The sequence below is a fragment of the Lolium rigidum genome, chromosome 3 (genome assembly GCF_022539505.1).
Source record: "Lolium rigidum isolate FL_2022 chromosome 3, APGP_CSIRO_Lrig_0.1, whole genome shotgun sequence".
NCBI lineage: Eukaryota > Viridiplantae > Streptophyta > Magnoliopsida > Poales > Poaceae > Lolium > Lolium rigidum.
Window position 1 is genome coordinate 270,551,300 of NC_061510.1, and position 27,345 is coordinate 270,578,644.

General features: G+C 45.0%; 1 long non-coding RNA gene and 1 pseudogene across 2 annotated transcripts; one reads left to right on the forward strand and one right to left on the reverse strand.

Moving 5' to 3' along the window:
- The first annotated feature begins 3,145 nt into the window (after positions 1 to 3,145).
- Positions 3,146 to 4,458, forward strand: LOC124699482. 2 transcript variants are annotated; one of them, XR_007001404.1, is made up of 3 exons: positions 3,146 to 3,226; positions 3,296 to 3,448; positions 4,277 to 4,458. It is a non-coding gene; the product is annotated as an uncharacterized LOC124699482 (long non-coding RNA). The 2 variants fall into 2 exon arrangements; XR_007001403.1 differs by having other exon boundaries at positions 3,159 to 3,448.
- A 3,428-nt stretch (positions 4,459 to 7,886) lies between these two features.
- On the reverse strand, positions 7,887 to 26,102 carry LOC124696511 (annotated as a pseudogene).
- Positions 26,103 to 27,345: the final 1,243 nt, after the last annotated feature.

The window sequence follows — 27,345 nt, forward strand, 5'->3', positions numbered from 1 at the left end:
CTCGAATCCGTTCTTGCGCCACCACGAGCACGTCCCCGTGCAGCCCATCGGAACGCCGTCTTCCGACTAGGATGCCGCCCTCGTGATATCGTTCGGCGTCCAAGAGAAGTAGGGCGCCGTGCTGAACCTTAACGACAAAGTGTTGGATCAGGCTTTTGACGCCGGCGGCGACAAAGACGGCGTGAAGCTAGACTTCGTGTTCGTGGATGTGATGGTGTACCCGTTCTTTGGCTCCGACCTCCCGCGCTTCCCACACGCCGACAACAGCTGAATCATCGAGCTTGACTTCACGCAGACAGGGATCATCGTCGGAGGTCGGGCTGGTGCCGGATGCGATGTGTGGCCGCGCCAGCGGAATCATCGAGCTTGACTTGACGCAGTCCAACGCGCCCCCACTCCTAGCCACAGAGTTTCGTCGGTAGATGTTGGGGCGATGCCGGAGACGGACCATCAAGGACGCGTCCCGGAAGGGCCGCTCGCCAAGCACACCGACGACACCGACGCCGATGCCGACGCGGCCTGCGTGCTCGACTTTGGCAAACTACGGCGTCGTGCCCATCTTCCGAGGCCGCGAGAGCGACCGAACGCCGGCCGGGTGCCCACTAATCGTCGTCCCGCGGTTCTCCTCTCGTCTATGCGCCATCGCCGGTCGCCGTCTCCGCAAGCGGTCGTGTCGCCGCCGTTGCGAGCCGTGCGCGCCGCGACCCGACCCGACCTGGTCCATGGAGAACTGCCCTCCGCCGTGGCGTGGTTGCGGCGTCCGGCGAGAAGAGGCAAACATTTATTGATGGAGTAATTAATTACTCCCTCCGTCCCGATTCGCAAGGTAAATTCCCAAAAAATATTTGTCCCAAAATCCCTCACCTCCTAGGCACATTTTGCATTTAATGTGGGAGTAAACTAATTCATTTTTGCATGCAAACACTCCTCTTTTCATTTCCTACCACGTACTCAGTACTCCATGCATGTGAAACCACCGCGTACTAGTACTCCATGCATGTGAAAGGCAAAGTTTTTGCATGTTTTAACGTGCAAATTTAGAGCCAATGAGAATTCACCTTGGGCCAAGATATTTGAAAACTTTGCTTGCATGAACCGGGACTGAGGGAGTATTTTATCATCTCTCTCCATAAAGGAGGCCCACATACGTATTTATTGTCCATTTGTTACCTGCAATACAGGAAAACACACTCCAGCAGTGGACCCCACACGAGTTGCTGGACCAATGAGAGGCTGATTTGAGGCAGGATCACATGCCGCCGGGTTCTATATATCCACTCTTTGTGAGTTGCCTCGTGTATTGGGCAATTCCTCTAGCTTTGCGTGGACCCATACATCCAGTACCTGAAGGGAATGGAGGGCCCCACATATATCTGGAGAGATCATCAAATTGATGTTACCGCAGTCAAGCAGTCAACAAGTCTTAACTTCCCGAGGAGAGTAGGTGGTGAAGAAAACCCCAGTGATGTAAGAGACATGTCGCTGTCTCCGCTGTCCACCGTCAGACAATCAATATGTGCCATGCTCTCCCGCTGTGGTAGGAGCACATTATCGCTTTTCTTTACAGACCAAGATGCTGCCCTGGTGTGGTCTTATCCTCAACTTGGAGCAATCATGTATGCACACTTCTTTAATCTCATTCACACTGTCCTCGCCACTCAAGTATGATGTGTCCCATTCTTTCAGGATTTTCATTCTGACGAGCTTAATCTCTCGGAGGTTTGGTAGTTGGCAAAGGGGCGGTACACTCTTGCAGTTTGGTAAATCCTTTATCGTCAGCTTGACAAGATTAGGGAGATGGTTGCTCATACTCATTAGCCAGTGTGGAAAGCCAACACTGCATTAGCCATCTATTTCAAATCTCTGCAAAGTGGTTGGTGGCACTAGCTCCGTCAGCAACTTCATGTCATTCACGGATCTATTTTCACGATTGGTCCACGATAAAGTTAATCCTAGGATGGTATGTTTCTCACTGACATTTATATTGCGTGTCTCTTCTTGGGACTTCACATTTTCAAGCCACAAGATTGACAGCTCAGCATGACTTGCATGCTTAAGCAAATAGATGTTACTGCTATGTCACCTGCGTACACATGAAAGTCCAGCAACCTGGCACCTGGCCCTTTTAAATAAATATTGTCGACACACTCTGGAAACCTAATAACTTCACTGCAATAATCAAGGACCAGCTTGCTCAGGTGGCTTGCACGACCTGGTATTATAAGAGGATAATCATTCTGAGACAAATCCAGCTGCTTCATATTGGGAAGGGTGCATATACGGTCAATGAAACTCTCAGTTTGATCCCTTGAGTTGTCGCCATCAAAGATATACTGGAAGCATTGTGATAGATTAAATATCGGAGTGCGATGAGATTGATGATGACATCTGGCAGCCCTCTGAGTTTTTGACATAATTGTAAACCCAAATATTGGAGTTTAGTTAGGCTACTCAAAGCTTTGGGTACTCCTGAAACACGATAGCAGCCTGATAAATCCAGGTATACCAACTCTCTCGGCTCTGCAAATGACAATGAGAGTTCTTTTAGTCCCGAACAACCAGATAAGTCAAGATGCATCAGACCTTTCATTTCACCAATCGAGGCTGGCAATACTCTAAGACCATGGGAATTAGTTAACAGTATAATGGAACCACCACAGCCTCTCCACAGCGATTTAGCTCTCTTAACCGTCCGATTACATATACCTACGTCCCAGATCGTCACTTCTCGCCCGAACAGTCGCTGCGGCATCTCTCGTCATCAATTCGCACTAAATGGACCGGCCCCATTTTAAGGGGATGCTACTGGGCAGACCTATTTCGGCAGCCTCTCGTTCACCAGGCCTTGTGGTGTGGGCCTGTGGGTTGGTTGCTGCGACGGCCCAGTGGATATCTCTTCTTCTGCAGCCCAGCAAAATCTCAGTCATTCGGTTGTTCACCTTCTCCATCCCTTCGAATCATGCGAAACCGGCTGTTTATTACGGAGTAAAATGGCGAGGCGACGAAGATCTACCGTTTCCATTCTGTAAGCATTGATGGTAGCGGAGGTGGAGCTACGTTACTACCCGGTTGCCTCCTTTCTTTTTGCTAGGCCAGTCCATATATCTTGCACCTCCCATTTATCTTTCTCACATCCATTCGACCACAAGGAACTAATTTGTTCAGGCATACTCTATGGAGCTGGTTCTAGGCGATCGTGACGACGTGTGTCAGAGGTCAAGGAGAGGTATGCTAAGGTGTGTCTGACTTGCCTCCCTTGCACCGCCCCTCACTGGTCATCTATCCTCCGCTACAGCTTCCGTTCATCAGTGGATGAAGGGTGTCATCTCCCTCGATTCTGCCATGGACCCCGAGTACTGGGAAATCATCAGCACCTTCCTACACCAAGGCCCCCACCTACGTCTCCAAGAGCTGTATTATTGATCTTTTTCCCCGTCCCAACTCCCAAGTATGTGATGCTTGGTTCTTCTTGTTTCTTAATTCTTATCAGTTCCTACTTGGGATGCCCTGGTTGTTTTTTGGTCTCCATGGATACAATTGGAAGTAAGACACAACCAGCAACAGGGTATGGAATTGTAGACCAGCATCCGTTCCGTCATAAAGTTATATATGTCAGTTTGATATTGTTTTTTTGTTCTGACTGTTTTGGAAAAGAAAAGGTCACGGTCAAAGATCTGCCCAGTCTAAACTTCTAGCTTTTGTTCTGATGATTAAATGTGTCCTCTTGTGAATTAGATGTGTCAACTCGTACAAAATTTATAAAGAGTATGATTCCTATTTAGCATATTGTCTAATTTTCTCACTAACACAAATGGATATCCTTGCCCCTTCCGTACAAAAAAATATTCCTCAAAGCCTCGGAACCCATATGGGGGCAATGCCTTTAGAGAATTGAAGTGAAAAAATGCCTTAACAGGTTCGGAACCTACCAAGGAACTAAAATTGCTCCTTCCATTCCAAAATCCTTGTCGTGGCTTTAGTTCAAATTTGAATTAAAATTGCGACAAGAATTATGGAACGGAGGGAGTAGAATTTAGATGGTATATGAACCTTGTTCACTAATGGTAGGGACATAAATGGTTATTTTTTTCTTTAATTTTTTATGCTTGAATCTGCTACAATTCCAGTTTGCTGCACACAATCCAGCTTGTATCATATTTGCTTAAACACACCTAAATCACAAAGGCAAATAAGATTTGTTTTGTTCAGTAATTGGTCGATCACCCTTTGTGTATGCCATTGACACTGACCTTTCTGCATCATTTCTGACTTTCAGATAGGGGGAGCAGAAAGAATCATACTACAGGAGATGCAAGAAGTTCTTTCTACGGAGGAGTTGTCTGTTGCTATTAGATCCACGAAGATGAAGGGATTTGAGAGCTTTACAAGGATTCTGGAGGAACATAAAGCTTAAGCATTGCCTGGATAAATTTGAGCATATCCTTAATTTTCTGCTCTCGGATTTTCTGGAAGCTTGGTTATTGAGCTGTGTGTACTGTGTTGTCAGCTACAGAGTTGTACTTGCGTCCAGGAATCTTCAACAATTCTCGAAATTACAGTTTGAAGCAAATCATAAAGATTATGGAGAAAGCTTCAGTTCTAGGTCCACCTGAATTATCTGCCAAATGATGCAGAGGCAGCAGTGCCACACCGTCAACCTTGGCCTCAAAATTATAGTTGAAAGCTTTGTGGATGCTTATACTTGAAACTCCCTATTACTTGTGATACAAACATCCCCTTAATTAAACCATCCCGTTCTGCTACTATAATATTAGAAGTTATGCAAATAAAATTTTCTATTAGCTCATCCCTGAAAATCTTTGTCATAATTTATGCACTACTATGCTTTACAAATTACGAAACGCTATATCTAAAGCTGAACTCAACAAAAAATTCAATCCGAACTGATTTGTTGTTGTGTTCATATTTGTCAAATAGTTATACTGTTATTTTGACAAGATGGATGGGCGCTGCAACGCGCGCTTTCATGTTCTAGTGAATTGTAAGATAATTCAACTTCGAGAGCATACCAACTTGGAACCTTACCACATGAAAGGCTAAGATACCTCAATTGCTTCAGCTGACAAATAGAAACTGTCAAATCATGCACACCGTCTATGCTTAAATCTAAGACACGAACTTGCTTAGCTAATGAAAATGCATCACTTTTTGAAACTTTATCTGCAAAATGCAGCGACCTTATTTTTGCAGGTGAATTTGTGGACGACTTCAATGGCATCCTACAATCTGTCAGCCATGCATAGCGGCAGTTGGGGCCCTCTAAGTTATATTCGTCAGCCATGACCGATCTTGCCGGGTCATACACCAGATCATGCATCATGAACCATGTAGCGCTTTTTTTTGTCTATCATATGGAATGTCAATCTGCAGGAATAACATATAATAGTGTAAGACTTCGGGTTTTCCCCTATTAGCAATTGGAAGTAATAAAATAAGTGAATTGCTAACTGGATTCTATTCTTCGTCTACAATTCAAAGTTTATAACTTTGCTGAGTTTTCCATTCAATTTATTGCATTTTTACCTTTTTTCCTACGTCTACAGTTTCTTTTGTAATCTCTAACTATTTTTTTCTTCTAATCATTGTCATTTTCATCTAATGCCCTTCCACTATAAAAAAATAAATAAGGAAATAGTCTACATAGAACTGTAAGACCTGGTCTCTAGACTACTAACATATTGCGATTTAAGTATGGAATACAGTGAGGAACAACTGTATTCGGGAGAGGATCCTTCATAAATTGATTATGAGGTGCAGCAAATTAACGCGACAATGTAACAAATTATGTGTCTCTCTCCATAATATATCTAAATCTTTAAAAGTGGCTCAACACAGCAGTTTGCATCGATTCACAATTAAGAACACATTTATGTTGTTAAAAAACCATGAACATACACTTATTGTAAGGATTCGATATTATCAAAACAACCGTGACGAAACAGATTTGACTACCTCAGGTATGCGAAACTCAAAAACTCCAACCATTCCTCGAGCAAAGAAAAAAAGTAACAACAAACTAATTATAAACAAATCTCTGCATGGAGAAAATGAGTTGGAATCGCAGAGCTAGAGTCAGAGTCAACGAGGCTCTATGTTAGAGTACGTAATGGGCTTAGTGTTAGAGTACGTCATGGGCTTGGCTATAGCCCATTAGTCTTAGGGTTAACCCTCTATATAAGGAGAGGAGACGTATCAATCTAATCAAGCAAGAATTAAGAAGGTAATCCCTTTCCTCCCACCATCTCCGGGCCGAGTCCTACCTCGGCGCCGGGGTCCCTCTTCTCCAGAGCAGCCGGCCGCCTTCTTCCCCACCGGGACGCTGCAGCGGCCAGGCTGCCGCCGCCACAAACGCCGCCGCCGCAGCTCGCTGTCCTCACCGACGCCGTCCCTGCCTTTCGGCGGTGTGGGAGCGACCTTGGCCCCGGGCTCTACATCGACACCGCCCGGGATGCCCTTCCACCAGGTCTGTTTCCCTCCGTCGCCGTCACCGCTTCTGGCTTGGATCGCTATCCGCCACGTGTCGGCGGTGGTGAGGCTGCAGGCTTCTGCGCGCGGCCTCCTAGTGCGTCGGGGTGTGCGGGAGATGCGTGATCCGCAGCTGCAGCTCCTCCAAGTTGCGCTTCGTTGCACAACGGACCTCGATCTCGTCCGCTGCGTCGGGGATCTTGGGCGTGCGGTTTCCCCCACGGGCGGGGGACATACTCGTTTTCTCGCGGGCAGCGTCCTCAAAGTCCGCGACCTTGACGAGTCATCCGGCGGTGAGAAGGCATGGTGTCACCGACAGGAGCGCACCGCGTAGCACCACCGCATTCCGCCGCCGGCCGCCGTGCGGGCTCCTTTTGTCCCGCTGGTTTCCATGGGATCCGGTGGCTGTCACAGTGCACGTCCGACGGGTGGATGGTGTCCACTTTATGTTCGAGGGTCAACAATAAAGCGTCCCGATCCATTTCAAGGTTGAGAGTAATAAAACAAGCCGAGATGTAAAAGGCTCGTTTTTAGGTGTTCGGTTTGTGTTGCGTCGAGTCATGGTTTGTTTAGGTTGGAGCTCGAGGACGAGCTGCATGTCCAGTTGGGGTGTAGTGTTAGAGTACGTAATGGGCTTAGTGTTAGAATACGTCATGGGCTTGGCTATGACCCATTAGTCTTAGGGTTAACTCTCTATATAAGGAGAGGAGACGTATCAATCTGGTCAAGCAAGAATTAAGAAGGAAACCCCTTCCCTCTTGCAACCGGCCGTGGGCAAAAGGCCCCCCGGCCGGCCTTCTCGCGCCCTCGCAGCCCTCTCTCTCCCTCCCAAACCCTAGCAGCCACGTAACACTATCACATATTGCAATTAAAATATAGAAAAAGTCTATATAGAACTCGTCACATCTAGTCTCTAGACTACTATCGTATTGCAACTTAAATATGGAATACGGTGAGGAATAGTGGTATACGGGTAGTAGGTTCCATCGACAATTGATGATGAGGTGCAGCAAATTAACGAGACCGAGTAAAATATTATGTCTCTCTCCATAAGATATTTAAAATTTTGGAAGTGGCTCAAGATGCCGTAGCAATTCAAATCCGTTCGTGTTTCCAACAAGACTATAACTACCGGAGACATGGATGCAGCAACACGGAGAGAAATCAAAGCCACTATTTCCTACTGTTTTGCAACGACACACAGGTAAGAACACATTTAAGTTGTTAAAAAACCCATTAACAACACAAACTTAATGTAAGGATTCGAGATTAACAGAACCACGATGAAACAGATTTGACTACCTCGGGTATACGAAACTCAAAAACACGAACTGTTCCTCGAGCAAAAATAGATAAATAATAATAACAACACACTAATAATAAACAAAACCGTGCGTGGGGAAGATGAGTTGGAATCGCAGAGCTGGAGTCAGAGTCAACGAGGCTCTACAATATTTGCATCATGCAATATTTATCCTATGAGTAAAAAAATAATGATATGCAGTCAATAAATACAAACCTCAAGTAATCAAAGAGAAAATGTCAAGTGTTTAGTATTTCGCATTTACATTTTAAAATATTTATAGTCTCTACATAGAAACATGATCAAAGATTGCAATGACACATGTATATTTTTAAATATCAGCCATTTAAAAACAGAAGTAGTAAAGTGGTTACTCCAACATAATGCATGGAAAGGTTTCGCAAAAAAATACTCTCCCCATCAATATGAAAAAACATTATTTGAATGAAATAAGACGACACTTAGTTGTGTAGGTCTTGTGTAACAGTAACTCACCTTTGAATGTTGAAGAAATGACATATCCAGAAGCTTCGTAATATAACTCTCACTGAGCTGCCAGGTAGAGAATGTACTAGATGGCTCCATGAATCCAAGAGCAATCCATTGATGAATGAGTTCATCACTAATCATGCGGTGTCCTTTTGGAAAGATTGCACAATAAGAAAAGCATAACTTCAAGTGTGGAGGCATGAGGTTATAGCTTAACAACAAGGATGCAAGCACTTCATTTGTAGACGATGTTTCCTTGGACGCAGATAGATTCCAGATATGGTTGGATCTGATGGAATTCCACATCATATGTTTTAAATTTCAACATGTGTCCAAGTGATTGAGCAGCTAAAGCCACACCTCCGCACTTTTTTGCAATTTCCTTCCCAATAGGCTCCAAGCGCTCTCTGTCCTGCCTTTTTTCAAACATACTTTTCATCTTTAGTATATCCCAGCACATTTGATCTGACAAGGGAGGTAATTTGAATGAATCAACAATGCCAATTTCTTTTGCAATGCGGTTTTCGCGTGTGGTAACCACAACCAGCACCTTGCTCCCCTCACTCTGCTTTAGCATGCTTTCAATTCTTGTAGTTGAGAAGGATTCCTCTCCCATAGGTCATCCAAAATGATCAGGATCCTCTTACCAGTAAACAGCCCTAAAAGATGAATATGAATACTATGCAAATCATCAGATATTTGACTCTCCACAGTGATAGTTGTGATATTATGGTGTTGCCAATCTTTTTCAGTTCAAATTTCTGGGACACATAGACCCAAACCTTAGAGTATTCTTTGAACTCAGAATCATTAAAAACTAATCTCGCTAAGGTGGTTTTTCCAATGCCATCAATGCCGCATATGGGAAGGATGGTGATCCCTTGAGTGGTGCTCTCGTAGAAAGGTATTGGAGATTGCACAACACCAATAGGGCCGGCTGCTCATGTATATATAGGCGGACACATATACAATTACAGGTACAACCCTGAGAAAACACGGGGACCTATACCTATACAATATGTTACTCAACACCCCCCCCCCCGCAGTCGAAGGGTCGGCACCGACACATAGACTGGAGCGAAACTCAGGAAAAGTCGTGGATGGCAATCCCTTCGTCATGATATCGGCAAACTGCTGAGACGTCGGTACGTGAAGAACTCAAACGCGACTGAGGGCAACTTGCTCACGAACAAAGTGGATGTCCAACTCGATATGCTTGGTGCGCCGATGATGAACGGGGTTGACGGAGAGGTAGACAGCCGACACGTTGTCGCAGAAGACCACCGTAGCCTTGTCAACAGGACAAGAGAGCTCAGACAGAAGCTGACGAAGCCATGTGCACTCAGCCACAGCATTAGCCACGGCGCGGTACTCGGCCTCAGCACTAGAGCGAGACACGGTGGGCTGCCTCTTGGAGGACCAAGAGACGAGCGACGAGCCGAGGTAGACGCACTAGCCGCTGGTGGAGCGGCGCGTATCCGGGCAACCCGCCCAGTCCGCGTCCGAGTAGGCGACGAGGTCAGTCGACGTCGAGGGCGAAGCATGCAACGACAAGCCGTAGCCCATGGTACCACAGACGTAGCGGAGAATCGGCTTCACCGTGGCCCAATGAGCATCCCGAGGAGCATGCATGTGCAAGCACACCTGCTGCACGGCGTACTGGAGCTCGGGCGCGTCAACGTCAAGTACTGGAGAGCACCGACGATGGAGCGGTAGAACGGCGCGTCCGACGCCAGCGACCCATCACTGGCGAAGAGCTTGGCCTTCGTGTCAACAGGAGTAGGCGCAGGGTTGCAGTTAAGCATCCCTGCACGCTCGAGAAGCTCGTGGGCATACTTCCGCCGATGAAGGAAGAACCCGTCCGCACGCCGGACAACCTCGATGCCGAGGAAGTAGTGGAGCGGGCCAAGATCCTTCAACGCGAACTCAGCGCGAAGACCGTCGGTGAGCCGTCGAAGAAGACGAGCGGTGGAGGCCGTCAGGATGATGTCGTCGACGTACAGCAGCAGGTATGCCATGTCGTTGCCGGTCCGGTAGACGAACAACGACGCATCGGAGCGCGTGGAGCGGAAGCCAAGCTGATGCAGGAAGCCGGCGATGCGCTGGTACCAGGCGCGGGGTGCTTGCTTCAGTCCATACAGGGACCGAGAGAGCAAGCACACGTCATCGGGGCGCTCGGTGTCGACGAAGCCGATGGGCTGCTGACAGTACACCTGCTCCTGCAAATGGCCATGAAGGAAGGCGTTGGAGACGTCCATCTGATGCACCGGCCACGCGCGAGAGGCGGCGAGGTGCAACACCGTGCGGATCGTGCCCGGTTTGACGACCAGGTGATACGTCTTCGACGTATCGATAATTTCTTATGTTCCATGCCACATTATTGATGATATCTACATGTTTTATGCACACTTTATGTCATATTTGTGCATTTTCTGGAACTAACCTATTAACAAGATGCCGAAGAGCCGCTTGTCTGTTTTCTCGCTGTTTTTGGTTTCAGAAATCCTAGTAAGGAAATATTCTCGGAATTGGACGAAATCAACGCCCGGGGGCCTATTGTAATATCCCAGGTTTAGAGGCAACAAAATGAGAGAACACCGAAGTGTGCATTGCATTCGTGCATAGAAAATCCGGGGAATTTTCGCGCTTCAAATAAAACTTACCACGAAGACCGAAGTTTCACTTGACTTGCTGGAACTGAAGTAGATCATCAAATCAAGCGCTATAAACTTCACTGTGATCTTTGCTAAAACCTTGTTTTGGGTAGAGATGATTTGATCTATGGGCTAGATCAAATTGTAGTAGAATTCCAACAAACAACACCTTAAGTAAGGATCAACTACAAGATCTTATAAAGGATCTCAACATGACATTCCTTACAACAACACATGAATAATTATTCAACTATAAATCAAAGAACACCATTAATGAAGAAACTATACTTTACTTATCTTATCCATGTCTTCTATTAAATAAATGTTCCTACCATGAGTCACATGGTATAGCTTTTCAACTACAACACTTGAACCAAGTCAAGGATACTCATAGTCATTCTTCATTAAACCTTGACCATTCCAACCTTGTTTCTCAACTCCTTCCTATTAAACCTCAGAGAAAGGAGAGGATCCTTTTATTATGATTATACCATTTATTGAGCAGAGACACATGTTAATATTCAAACCATGTTTAATTGAGGTAAACCATTAATACTAATCAATGCTATAAGGAGTACAAGTCAAGTATTAAACCTTACTTGACCTAGCTCACACTTGATGGTAAACACGAACCTATTCTTCTAGTAAATATAGAGAGGCAAGTATTGTGATCATTACAACTTGGTAATGATCATACACCCTAGAGGAACCCTACCTTTTCGAAGAGCTCAACCTAAAGAGGTATACTCAAGTATATGGACCAATACTTGATCTTGGAGAGAGAACCATGATTCACTAATGAATTATTAGAAAGCCATACTTTGATCATTACAAATTGGGTGATGATCATAAATCCTTAGAATCCAAGTGAGTGTGAAGAGAGAAAGATTAAAGAAGAGAGAGTAGTGAGAATTAAGTGGATCATGTCTACTCGCATGATCTTACTTTATAAGTTGAGATGATAAGATGAACCTATATATGTGAGGTATAGATCTCATTCTTCTCATGAAATAATAAGTAACTCATTAGTAGTTAATCCAGACCAATACTCATGCCTTGTATAGAGTAGTAATGATATTGTAATTAAACCTTGCATATTCAAACACTTGAGACAAACCTAACATTGCCTTGATATAATAATTCTACCTAAGTGAGGAGGAAAACCCTAGTCCTTTCACATAGGTTAGCTACACATAAAATAACATGTCCTAACTTGTGTATCATGGATCACAGGTATAAACCAAGTTATAGATACTTAGTATTAAATACCATTTGGTGAGTAGGATGAAACCAAGATCCTATTCTACTTTGCAATTCAAATACTTTGCCTAAGTGAACCAAATGAATGGTATTTATAAAGTAGCATCACCTTAATAAGTAAATTGACTAATGATAAGCTTGGGAATTATATTGAGAAGTTCAAGCCAGAATTTCTTAAGCAAGAGTAGTGAATATAGAGTTGATCCAACCATTTTGTTAAACCATTAGAAACAAATCTCCACATAAAATCATGAACCAATTGCATACATTCTTCCATTTGTTAAACCCTAGTCATACCTAAATTATATGTGAATAATCAATATGGTTAAGTATTTGCAAAATAGAATATGTTCACCATGCACATGTTCTACATTCCAAATCATTTAAACAGATTTGATTTATAAAGATAAAAGCAATTGAATTAAACTCTAAAATTCATATCTATTTGCATTTTTAACTTGTGCCTCCAAACAACACAAATTTAATCAAATACTAAATGTTTATTTAAACACCAAAATTATACAAGAAGAATTATTATCAAGTTATATTGATATTCAAAAGTTTAGAAACCTGCAATCAAAACAAAATTTGAGTTTGAATTCAAACAAAGAGACATAAAATAAAAAGAAACCAGAAATAAGAAAAGGAGAGAGATTTACCTGTCAGGCCGAGCCCAGGACCACAGCCCCAGCACCACCTCCACGTACCAGCCCGGCCCTAAGCCCACCATACCGATTCGCTTTAAGAATCGTGCGAAGAGAGAAGCCACCTCCTTCTTCTTCCTCGGCGGTCGACAAGCACGATGGCGCGGCTCGGCCACGTCCTCGCTGCGGATAGAGACGCCGCCGGACGCCATCCATCATGCCAGAGGCCAGCACAAGGATCTCCACGTCCAGAGTTATCCTAATTGCGCCAAGATCCGTGCCCAAATACATCTCCGTCAAGGCCGCAGTATCCTGGCCGCCGGCGACGAATTACCGTCGATGCCGAGCTCTTCTGGAGCTATAAAACCACGAGCAGACGCGCCGTAACCCTAGCTAGCTTGTGACCCCTTTCTCAATCTCTCTCAGACTCTCAATCTCCCGCTATCTTCCACAGTACCTCGCCGGAGTCGAGCATGAATTCGAAGTTGTAGGCCACCCCAGGGTCCAGGAGGTAGCTGAGCAGCACCGCCGTGTTCCAGAGAGTCTCCCGGCGTAAGGAATCGAAGGGGAAGCTTCTTATCAACGAAATCGACTCGATCCCTTCCGCTCGGGTTCGTCGGAATCCATGGACTTGCCGTCATCTCCGACCATCAACGCCTCCGTCGAGCACACCATCATCCTCAGGGTGAGTCGACGCATCTTTAGAGACCACTTGAGCATCCTAGATCCCTCTGTATCTCGGTTTCGAGATCTCGCCGAGCACCTCGCCGCGTAAGCATGTCGCCGGCGATGCTCCGTCGCTCCTTTTGGAAAAGCGTCATCACCATTAGGCTTAGGCGAGAGAGTGACGTGGCCGTGGGACGGGGAGAGCTTTTGACCCGGTCTTCGCCAGCGGGCAGCCAACATGTAGCTTGGTCCCACCAGTCCGACACTCGCGAGTATATCCGAATGGGTACGTTTAGTGTTTTAGGTTTAATTTAAAAACCAATGAATTGCTCGAAACTTTGCAAAATCATATAAAATTCATTTCGACTCAGAAAAATGCAAATAATATATCAAAATGCTCATAAAAATAAACTCTATTCAAATAAAATATAAAACAAAAATGTGTGTCAAAATAAAAATTCACTTATTTTTTAATCTTTATTAATTATGTCTTTCTAATTGTTTAAAATGCAATTTGAATTCAATAATTAGTGAAGTTTCAAATTTAAATTTTAACTATTCAGTAACTAAGTAAAATGTTAAGATTAATTTTCTTTACCATAATATCATTATTTAAATATTAGTGGTAATTCATAAACCCTAATTTGCAAATTACCATTTACCATTTTCTTTAAATAAAATAAAGTAAGAAAATACTAAAAGTTAATGTTATTTTGGTAATTCAAAACTTGTATATTTAAACATATCTAATTCACAAGTTAATTAGTTAAATCTTAGTAACACTTATAAAACCCTAGTTTCTAATTAAACCCTAAACAGTGATTAGTTTAATTCTTAAACCTCTAAAAATTAATAGCATGTTAAAATTATTAATAACTTTATTTCAAGTACTTAATAAAATTAATTCTACTCCCAAGTATTACTTTAAGAATTGGATCATAATTTAGAAACCCTAGTTTTATTATAAGTTAGAATCTGGATCCCATTATTTTATGTGAACATGTCAAAATGTTAAACCCTAAAACCCTAGTTGTTTATCACATGTGATCATGTGAGTTTCACCTTACATAGAGAACCATATTATGTGACCAATGAATGCATGCTTATGATCCATTAGCATAAACCAAGTCACATGAGATTATCATTTCATGTTCCTATTCTTAATTAAAACTTATATGATTCACTAGTATCACCTAGGTATAAACCCTAATTGGTTAATTGAATTAGTACCATTGATCACCACTCCTATATACCATACCATTAATATCAACCTCAACCATTAAACCCTAGTAGAACCATAATGATAAACCCTAGTATCAACTTTGTGTAGCAAATCACATCACATGCTCCTATCCAACTAAACCTTACTTAGGAAATGATAAACCACTTAGCTTAGAAACTATTAGAGCTTATTTGGTAAAGCAAATATGAAGTCATAGTAAACCCTAACTCATAGCAACACCTTGATAACCATCCTTTGATATGATGCTTTAGGAGAAACCATAGTAATAAACCTACTAATACTTGCTACCTGTAGATCACTTCTACTTAAGCGACAACCATCCCTATTAGTAAACCCTAATAGCACTTAGCTCCTATTTAAAGTAGTTCATATTCTTATTTTAACCTGTTCTTCAAAAGTTATTCTTTTAAAGTACAAATGTCAATCAAACCTTAGAAGCCCTATCCTTCTTTGAAATACTCATTATTTATTTATTAACATGTTCTTCAAAAGATATTATTTTAAAGTATAGCATAAGTAATCATCAATCATGACCCGTAGAACTTAAAATTGACAACCTGTTCTTTACATATTATTCCATCACTATTCTCGTATGTGTATGATTGTTATGATGTCTTATATCACTTGGTTATGATGCTAATATAACCAAACCCTAATAAGAACCTTGTTTGAGAACCATTCTAAAAGTGCAACCAACCCTAAAGAAATCTTTACAACTCATACATCTTAATCATCGAGGTTAAGTTACGCTCGGGACGATTGCATCTCATACTATGCATTATAACATCTTTGCCAGTTCTTTGAACATTGTCCTTACCGGACGATGATGGTATTTCAGCATTTGGACTTATCACGTATCGAAGCTTTTGCCTGCATAATCTTGCGATCAAGAAAGGCAAGTTCATTGCTTGCTCATGTCATTTGATTATTTGTATCAAACTATATGCAAAGTACTATACTTATCACTCATGCATTGAAAAGCAAAGTATTATTTTACAATTATGAATATGACTATGTGGTGGGCAATGTGTAGGATAACGTTGCATAGAAAACAAAAATTTTCCTACGGCGAACACGCAATCCAAGCCAAGATGCAATCTAGAAGACGGTAGCAACGAGGGGGTATCGAGTCTCACCCTTGAAGAGATTACAAAGCCTACAAGATGAGGCTCTTGTTGCTGCGGTAGACGATCACTTGCCGCTTGCAAAAGCGCGTAGAAGATCTTGATCACGATCGGTTCCGGCGCCACGAACGGGCAGCCCCTCCGTACTCGGTCACACGTTCGGTTGTTGATGAAGACGACGTCCACCTCCCCGTTCCAGCGGGCAGCGGAAGTAGTAGCTCCTCTTGAATCCGACAGCACGACGGCGTGGTGTCGGTGGCGGTGAAGAAGTCCGGCGGAGCTTCGCTAAGCTACGCGGGAGATATGGAGGAGAGGGGGCGGCTAGGGTTTGGGAGGGGGTGGCCGGCCACTCAAGGGGGGGCGGCCAGCTTGTGGTCTTGGGGTGGCCGGCCCCCTCCCTTGGCCCCTCATTATATAGGTGGATCCCCAAGTGTTGGTGTCCAAGTCTTCGAATAAGACCCGAACAAAAACCTTCCATAAGAGGGGAAACCTAGCCCAACTAGGACTCCCACCAAAAGGTGGGATTTCCACCTCCCATGTGGGGGGGGCCGCCCCTAAGGGGGAGTCCACTTGGGACTCCTCCCCACCTAGGGCTGGCCGGCCATGGAGGTGGAGTCCCATGTGGACTCCACCTTCCTTGGTGGTTTCTTCCGGACTTTTCTAGAACCTTCTAGAACCTTCCATAGAACCTTCCGCGACATTTTAATTCACATAAAATGACATCCTATATATGAATCTTATTCTCCGCACCATTCCGGAACTCCTCGTGATGTCCGGGATCTCATCCGGACTCCGAACAAATATTCGAACTCCATTCCATATTCAAGTACTACCATTTCAACATCCAACTTTAAGTGTGTCACCCTACGGTTCGTGAACTATGCGGACATGGTTGAGTACTCACTCCGACCAATAACCAATAGCGGGATCTCGGAGATCCATAATGGCTCCCACACATTCAACGATGACTTTAGTGATCGAATGAACCATTCACATACATTACCAATTCCCTTTGTCTCGCGATATTTTACTTGTCCGAGGTTTGATCTTCGGTATCACTCTATACCTTGTTCAACCTCGTCTCCCGACAAGTACTCTTTACTCGTACCGTGGTATGTGGTCTCTTATGAACTCATTCATATGCTTGCAAGACATTAGACGACATTCCACCGAGAGGGCCCAGAGTATATCTATCCGTCATCGGGATGGACAAATCCCACCGTTGATCCATATGCCTCAACTCATACTTTCCTGGATACTTAATCCCACCTTTATAGCCACCCATTTACGCAGGGGTGTTTGGTGTAATCAAAGTACCTTTCCGGTATAAGTGATTTACATGATCTCATGGTCATAAGGACTAGGTAACTATGTATCGAAAGCTTATAGCAAATAACTTAATGACGAGATCTTATGCTACGCTTAATTGGGTGTGTCCATTATATCATTCATACAATGACATAACCTTGTTATTAATAACATCCAATGTTCATGATTATGAAACTAATCATCCATTAATCAACAAGCTAGTTTAAGAGGCATACTAGGGACTTCTTGTTTGTCTACATATCACACATGTACTAATGTTTCTGTTAATACAATTATAGCATGATATATAAACATTTATCATAAACATAAAGATATAAATAATAACCACTTTATTATTGCCTCTAGGGCATATCTCCTTCACAATGGAACCATGGTATGTGTTGATACGGTGGAGGTTCCATTGCATGGGTTATATCACCCTAGGATTAATTACCAATGCCGTCCAAAGGATTCTAGCGCCGTACAAACCGCGTTGACCATGAGATCTATAATGGCTCGGGGAAGCCAGCCGTATCTTTTCCTTCTGCACGCCAACGGATTGGTAGAGCTGGCGGGGTGTTGGAGGCACTGCCGTAGGTTGGGATAGCCTTTTAAATCCCCATCCATTAGTGATGATGGCTCTACGATCTATGAAGGATTGTCCGGAGTACACCGTGAGTAAAGCCGTATTATCGGGGGAAGTCTACCGGGGGTGTACGGTTGGACAAAAGGGTGGGTTTGCAGTCAGCGGAGAAGGCGGTGTGGGCTTGGATCTTACACCCGGCCTCACACCAAAGGAAGTGTGGATGGAATCTCGAGGCCCGGCTGGCAACAAGGATAAGGTCTCTTATGGGAAAAGTAACGCACCTCTCGCAGAGATACTAAATTGTGACTGTCACTCCTGTTCCGGAAGGGAACCGCGAACGCGACAGAAAGGAACTCCACGAAGTTCTAGTCAACTCCGTGAAGACCGACGGCATAGTTTTCAGAATAAAATAAATCTTTTGAAGAAATGTTTATGAAAACTTGCATTGGCCTATGACTTTCTCGGTCTATGGCTGTAGCTAGTGCATGATACACCTATTTCCTAATATGAACTTGCTCGAGTACGCTCGTACTCATTCTATCTCGTTTGAACCCCTTCTTAGATCAAGGCACCAAAGGAGAAACTTCCGTGGAACTCGAAGACAAAGGAGTCAACCGCAACAAGATGAAGAATCCAATCAAATGAGTCAATGGAGTCAACTCGGATCAGCTACAATGGAAACCTAGACTAGTAATAGAAGGGAACCTTTCCCTAATCCTAGCACCTAAGTAGCTAGAATTCTATAGCAAGCCTAGTAGCTCTTAAACTCGGAGTTAGCAATAAGATAGACTACGGGTCGTTCTTCTGGAGATTTATTTGAAGTTTTACCTCACTGTAAAGTAGGAGGCTATATTAATCTTATGTAAACAGTTCGTGTGTACTTCTATAGACATACCTTGGACTCGCATACGTTTCTGTTGTACCACTCTGAGAGATGTAATATGAGTGGAACGGTGTTTCACTTGTGTTATGTCAACGACTTGTGTACTACACCATGCAGTGGTACGCTGGGTCATCACACCTATTTTGCCACGAAGCTTCCAGAAGACCGAAGAGTCAACGAAGTGGGGCCACGAGGTGGCCAGGGGGTAGGGCGTCGCGGCCCCACCCTTGGCCGCGCTGACCTGTCTCCTGGGCCCCTCGTGACGCCCCTGACCTACCCTTCCACCTACAAATAGCCTTCATCGCGAAACCCCCAGTACCGAGAGCCACGATACGGAAAACCTTCCAAAGACGCCGCCGCTGCCAATCCCATCTCGGGGGATTCAGGAGATCGCCTCCGGCACCCTGCCGGAGAGGGGAATCATCTCCCGGAGGACTCTACACCGCCATGGTCGCCTCCGGAGTGATGTGTGAGTAGTTCACCCCCTGGACTATGGGTCCATAGCAGTAGCTAGATGGTTGTCTTCTCCTCATTATGCTTCATTGTCGGATCTTGTGAGCTGCCTAACATGATCAAGATCATCTATCTGTAATGCTATATGTTGTGTTTGTTGGGATCCGATGGATAGAGAATACTATGTTATGTTGATTATCAATTTATGTCTATGTGTTGTTTATGATCTTGCATGCTCTCCGTTATTAGTAGAGGCTCTGGCCAAGTTTTTGCTAGTAACTCCAAGAGGGAGTATTTATGCTCGATAGGGGGTTCATGTCTCTGTGAAACTGGGGGAGTGACAGAAACCTCTAAGGTTATGGATGTGCTGTTGCCACTAGGGATAAAACATTGATGCTATGTCCGAGGATGTAGTTATTGATTACATTACGCGCAATACTTAATGCAATTGTCTGTTGTTAGCAACTTAATACCGGAGGGGTTCGGATGATAACCCGAAGGTGGACTTTTTAGGCATAGATGCATGCCGGATAGCGGTCTATGTACTTTGTCGTAATGCCCAATTAAATCTCACAATACTCATCATAATATGTATGTGCATGGTCATGCCCTCTCTATTTGTCAATTGCCCAACCGTAATTTGTTCACCCAACATGCTATTTATCTTATGGGAGAGACACCTCTAGTGAACCGTGGACCCCGGTCCAATTCTCTATACTCGAAATACAATCTACTCGCAATACTTGTTCTATCGTTTTCCGCAAACAATCATCTTCCACACTATACATCTAATCCTTTGTTACGAGCAAGCCGGTGAGATTGACAACCTCGCTGTTTCGTTGGGACAAAGTACTTGGTTTGTGTTGTGCAGGTTCCACGTTGGCGCCGGAATCCCTGGTGTTGCGCCGCACTACATCTTGCCGCCATCAACCTTCAACGTGCTTCTTGACTCCTACTGGTTCGATAAACCTTGGTTCTTACTGAGGGAAACTTGCCGCTGTGCGCATCACACCTTCCTCTTGGGGTTCCCAACGGACGCGTGTTGAACGAAAAGACAATACGTCAATCACGCGCATCAAGCAAAATTTCTGGCGCCGTTGCCGGGGAGATCAAGACACGCTGCAAGGGGAGTCTCCACATCCCAATCTCTTTACTTTGTTTTTGTCTTGCTTTATTTTATTTACTACTTTGTTTGCTGCACTAAATCAAAATACAAAAAAATTAGTTGCTAGTTTTACTTTATTTACTATCCTGTTTGCTATATCAAAAACACAAAAAAATTAGTTACTTGCATTTACTTTACTTATTTCATAATGTTTCCTCCTGAGTTTGTTCTTAAAGATGTACCGGTAGGCCGAGGGTCTATCCTTGGGAAAGATAATATAGAAGATTTTTTCACTCATATTAGTACGGTTGAAGATTTTGAAGATAGACACTTGGTAGAACTTGCTCCTACTTATGAAATTGCTGTTGCTTCTTTAGTACACACGTTAGAAGCTAGATTTGTTAATCTTAATCCTGTAATTCAACATATGTTTCTTACACTCAGTGATATGGAAGAAGGAGAAAAGAAAGATTTTGTATTAGAAACCCTTCTTAAAGAATTTGGGGGAATAGCAAGAGAAGCTAGAAAAGTCTTCACTAAATATAATATGCTAGGCTCTTATACCAACTTTGCCAGTACCCTTGAGAAGATGGAAAAAGATAGACAAAAGTACACTAATGAAGTTAATTATGAGGGGGATATTAAAACATCAATACCTTGCAAGCTCTTGGGAATGTGCGAGGTACTAGAAAAGAATTTTGACTGGATTGTTCCTGAAGATTTGTTTGATGAGAGTAGCAAACCTAAGGCTAATGAAAAGGGAGCCTCTGAAACTCACATAGAAAAGATAAAATGCATAGTTGAGAAAACTCCACGCCCCGCTGTAGATGCACCATCCTTCGATAATACTTGATACACACTTTCTGCGCCTAGCTGAAAGGCGTTAAAGAAAAGCGCTTATGGGAGACAACCCATGTTTTTACTACAGTACTTTGTTTTTATTTTGTGTCTTGGAAGTTTTTACTACTGTAGCAACCTCTCCTTATCTTAGTTTAGTGTTTTGTTGTGCCAAGTAAATTCGTTGATAGTAAGGTTCATACTAGATTTGGATTACTGCGCGTAAACAGATTTCTTTGTCTGTCATGAATCTGGGCAAAATTCTCTCGTAGGTAACTCAGAAAATTATGCAAATTTACGTGAGTGATCCTTAGATATGTACGCAATTTTCATTCAATTTTAGTATTTTCATTTGAGCAAGTCTGGTGCCTCAATAAAATTCGTCATTACGAACTATTCTGTTTTGACAGATTCTGCCTTTTATTTCGCATTGCCTGTTTTGATATGTTCGATGGATTTTTCGATTCCATTGACTTTCAGTAGCTTTGTGAAATGTCCAGAAGTGTTAAGAATGATTATGTCACCTCTGAACATGTATATTTTGATTGTGCACTAACCCTCTAATGAGTTGTTTTGAGTTTGGTGTGGAGGAAGTTTTCAAGGATCAAGAGAGGGAGATGATACAACATGATCAAGGAGAGTGAAAGCTCTAAGCTTGGGGATGCCCCGGTGGTTCACCCCTGAATATATCAAGAAGACTCAAGCGTTTAAGCTTGGGGATGCCCAAGGCATCCCCTTCTTTATCGACAACATTATCGGGTTCCTCCCCGAAACTATATTTTTATTCCATCACATCTTATGTGCTTTGCTTGGAGCGTCGGTTTGTTTTTGTTTTTGTTTTATTTGAATAAAATGGATCCTAGCATTCATTGTGTGGGAGAGAGACACGCTCCGCTGTAGCATATGGACAAGTATGTTCTTAGGCTTTACTCATAATATTCATGGCAAAGTTTCTTCTTCGTTAAATTATTGTATGGTTGGAAACGGGAAATGTTGCATGTGGTAGTGTATAATAAAATACTTGTAGAACATTGAGCTTTGATAACTTGATTCTTTGCAAATGTTTTGAGGTATTTAGATGGTAAGGCTTTCTGGATAAATAAGTTAAAATTAGTAGTGGATTGTTGTCTTTAAGCTTGTGCCGTACTACAAACTCTATTTAAATAGTTGAAGGCGTAGTTGGACTTGATATCTTTCCATGTCTGAGAGTTCATCGTAATAACTAAGTTGTGCTGAAGGTCGAGGGAGCTAGCGGGGTACTTGTGCCACCGTGAACGGCCCTCCTTGGAGTAAATTTTAATCATGCTCTTAATGATGAACCTGCTAGTTGTTTGCAATAAGCTTGTGAGTTCTTTTTGACTAATGTTAAGCTACGGTTTTTGGCACTTCCACCATCCAAATTGCTAGCCTCTTCGGTACTGTGCATTGCCTTTTTCTCACATTGAGAATTGTGCATACTTCGCCGGTACATCCAAACCCGTGGGAGAACTTTCTCTTGTTCTCCTACACATAAGCCCATACATCTCCTCAAAACAGCCACCATACCTACCTACCTACCACAGCATTTCCATAGGCAGTTCCGAGATATATTGCCATGCAACATCCATTTTTACATTACATGCCATGTTGTCATTTATTATTTATATATTGCTTTGCATGATCATATACAGCTGATGTGTGGTTTACCCATGTTACGCTAGATCATTGCACATCCTGCTACACTGGCAGAGGCATACAATTTCATACATCATGTTTCATTCATTATGAGTTATTTGTACCAAAAAGTGTGTTGTCATATTAGGATGTTTCCCCTAAAAATGAAAAGAGCCGTGGAGGCCATCAAAAAGAAAAAAAAAGAAAAAAAAAGAGAAAGAAAAAAAATGAAAAGAAAGAAAAAAAAGGAAAAAAAAGAAAAAGAAAAAAAAGAGAATAAAGAAAAAGGGGGCAGCATTACTATCTTTTATCCACACTTGTGCTCATGTTTTAGCACCCGCATTATTCATAGTCATCATTTGTGCTCATGTTTAGCACCTACATTCATATGAGAGAGTTTTCATGTTTTACTAGTATAACTATGTGGGGAATTTACACTATAGAACTTGAGTTGTATATTCCAGTGATGAGCCTCCTCAAAAGTGCTCTAGGTCTTCGTGAGCAACCAAGTTGGATGCACCCCCAATAGTTCCATTGGAGAGCTTTCATACACATATAGCTCTATGTGCATCCGTTGCATGGCAATCACTACTCCTTGCATAGCATCGATCATAAGGCTTCCTCTTGTCTAATGGTCATTTACAGCTTTGCAAGCCTTTCTTCCATTTGGCCTTCCAAACCCCCATTAACGTTCTTTATGCCATAACATCCTGGTGCTAATACCAAATGCTTGCGCTCACCGGTTGAGTAGACTTCGAAACAGTTGATTCATGACGTTCATGTTTATGTTTACTTGACTGAATCCTTTATGTTGTGAAAATTTACTTGATGCTTGGAATGAAGGATAGAACTTCTATGCTGAATGCTTAATACATCTTTAATGAACTTTGTACGGTTGCATGTCTTTAAAGCAATAGTTCATGAAAACTTCTAGCTTGTCTAACTCTTGCATTATCATCTCTCATATCAATATAGATACTTGCTTTGAATGATTTGATCTCAGCTCATATGCTTTACAATAGTATGATCAAGGTTATGATGGCATGTCACTCCAGAAATTATCTTTGTTTATCGTTTACTCGCTCGGGACGAGCAGGAACTAAGCTTGGGGATGCTGATACGTCTCCGACGTATCGATAATTTCTTATGTTCCATGCCACATTATTGATGATATCTACATGTTTTATGCACACTTTATGTCATATTTGTGCATTTTCTCGAACTAACCTATTAACAAGATATCGAAAAGCCAGTTGCTGTTTTTTGCTGTTTTTGGTTTCATAAATCCTAGTAAGGAAATATTCTCGGAATTGGACAAAATCAACGCCCAGGGGCCTATTTTTCCACGAAGCTTCCAGAAGACCGAAGAGTCAACGAAGTGGGGCGACGAGGTGGCCAGGGGGTAGGGCGGCGCGGCCCCACCCTTGGTCGCGCCGACCTGTCTCCTGGGCCCCTCGTGACGCCCCCTGACCTACCCTTCCGCCTACAAATAGCCTTCGTCGCGAAACCCCCAGTACCGAGAGCCACGATACGGAAAACCTTCCAGAGACACCGCCGCCGCCAATCCCATCTCGGGGGATTCAGGAGATCGCCTCCGGCACCCTGCCGGAGAGGGGAATCATCTCCCGGAGGACTCTACACCGCCATGGTTGCCTCCGGAGTGATGTGTGAGTAGTTCACCCCTGGACTATGGGTCCATAGCAGTAGCTAGATGGTTGTCTTCTCCTCATTATGCTTCATTGTCGGATCTTGTGAGCTGCCTAACATGATCAAGATCATCTATCTGTAATGCTATATGTTGTGTTTGTTGGGATCCGATGGATAGAGAATACTATGTTATGTTGATTATCAATTTATGTCTATGTGTTGTTTATGATCTTGCATGCTCTCCGTTATTAGTAGAGGCTCGGCCAAGTTTTTGCTAGTAACTCCAAGAGGGAGTATTTATGCTCGATAGTGGGTTCATGTCTCCGTGAATGCTGGGAGTGACAGAAACCTCTAAGGTTATGGATGTGCTGTTGCCACTAGGGATAAAACATTGATGCTATGTCCGAGGATGTAGTTATTGATTACATTACGCGTAATACTTAATGCAATTGTCTCGTTGTTAGCAACTTAATGCTGGAGGGGTTCGGATGATAACCTCGAAGGTGGACTTTTTAGGCATAGATGCATGTCTGGATAGCGGTCTATGTACTTTGTCGTAATGCCCAATTAAATCTCACAATACTCATCATAATATGTATGTGCATGGTCATGCCCTCTCTATTTGTCAATTGCCCAACTGTAATTTGTTCACCCAACATGCTATTTATCTTATGGGAGAGACACCTCTAGTGAACTGTGGACCCCGGTCCAATTCTCTATACTGAAATACAATCTACTGCAATACTTGTTCTACTGTTTTCTGCAAACAATCATCTTCCACACTATACATCTAATCCTTTGTTACAGCAAGCCGGTGAGACAACCTCGCTGTTTCGTTGGGACAAAGTACTTGGTTTGTGTTGTGCAGGTTCCACGTTGGCGCCGGAATCCCTGGTGTTGCGCCGCACTACATCTTGCCGCCATCAACCTTCAACGTGCTTCTTGACTCCTACTGGTTCGATAAACCTTGGTTCTTACTGAGGGAAACTTGCCGCTGTGCGCATCACACCTTCCTCTTGGGGTTCCCAACGGACGTGTCAACTACACGCATCAACGAAAAGACAATACGTCAATCACGCGCATTACCGGGGCAAACGTATCCGTGAAGTCGACGCCAGCGCGCTGCCGAAAGCTGCGCACGACCCAGCGCACCTTGTAGCGCTCGAGAGTACCGTCGGAGCCGAGATTGTGCTTGAAGACCCATTTGCCGGTGATGACGTTGGCGCGAGGGGGCCGGGGAACGAGCTCCCAGGTCCTATTGCGCTGCAGCGCGTCGTACTCCTCCTGCATGGCAGCGCACCAATGCAGGTCGTGCAAGACGGCGCGAGCCGAGGTGGGCACCGGCGAAGGAGCGGTCGACGCGTCGATCGCGGATCCGGTTCGGCCGGGCGGCTGGGCGGGCCGGCCGGGGGGCCGGTCTGACCGGGCGGCAGGCCGGGCGGCAGACCGGGCGGAGAACCGGGCGACGCGCTGGGTGGCGGGCCGGGTGGGCCGGCCGGGGGCCGGTCTGACCGGGCGGCAGGCCGGGCCGCAGACCGGGCGGAGAACCGGGCGGCGCGCCGGGTGGCGGGCCGGGAAACCGGCCGGACCGGGCGCTAGGCCGGGTCGGCGGCTGGGAGGAGCTCCGCCGTCGTGTGGCAGGATGCTGTTGCCGCTGGCCCAGAAGGCAGACGCGGCGGACCGAAGCGCCGCACAGACGTACTGGTCGGCGTGGTAGCGTGTAGACGGCCGTCGCACGCCCGCACGTGCTCGGGTGAGCATGGGCCCAGGGACCGCAGCGACGGGCGGCGAGACGGGCGACGAGGCGGCCGATGAGGAGGCGGCCGAGGGAGACGCCGCGGGCGATGGGGGCGCTGGGGGAGCCTCAGGCGTCGCGGGCGACTGGGGCGCCGCGGGCGACGGGGGCGCCGGGGGCGACGGAGATGCCGAGGGGCCAGGCGGGGCCGGCGCAGAGGGCGCCACCGCGGTCAGTCGTCGGCGCGCTGCCGCAGGAGATCCGGCGCGCGCCGGGGGCGTCGTCGAAGGTGTCACCGAGAGTTCCTGCTGAAACGGAAAAACCAACTCGTCAAAGTACACGTGCCGGGAAGTGAGGACACGATGGGAGACCGGGTCGTAATAGCGGTAGCCCTTGGTGTTGGCGGGGTAGCCGAGAAACACACAAGGGAGAGAGCGTGGCGCAAGCTTATGCGCGGCGGTGGCAGCAGTGTTAGGATAACACCGGCAGCCGAAGATGCGAAGGTCATCATAGGCGGGCGGCGCACCGTAGAGGAGGTGATGAGGCATGTAGGACCAACGCACATGACACGGGCGAATGTTGACGAGGAGAGTCGTCGTGGCGAGAGCATCCGGCTAGAATCGCGGGGGCATGGAGGCGTGGAACAGAAGGGTGCGGACGCAGTCGTTGACGGTACGAAGCATCCGTTCGGCACGGCCGTTCTGTGAAGAAGTGTATGGACACGTGAGGCGGAAGACGGCGCCGTGGGTGGCGAGAAGTGAGCGAATGGTGATGTTGTCGAACTCCTTGCCGTTGTCAGTTTGTAAGGCGTGGATGGGGTGACCGAAATGAGTGGAGGTGAAGGCGAAGAAGGCGGTGAGGGTGGCGGCGACAAAGACGGCGTGAAGCTAGACTTCGTGTTCGTGGATGTGATGGTGTACCCGTTCTTTGGCTCCGACCTCCCGCGCTTCCCACACGCCGACAACAGCTGAATCATCGAGCTTGACTTCACGCAGACAGGGATCATCGTCGGAGGTCGGGCTGGTGCCGGATGCGATGTGTGGCCGCGCCAGCGGAATCATCGAGCTTGACTTGACGCAGTCCAACGCGCCCCCACTCCTAGCCACAGAGTTTCGTCGGTAGATGTTGGGGCGATGCCGGAACAGACCATCAAGGACGCGTCCCGGAAGGGCCGCTTCGCCAAGCACACCGACGACACTGACGCCGATGCCGACGCGGCCTGCGTGCTCGACTTTGGCAAACTACGGCGTCGTGCCCATCTTCTGAGGC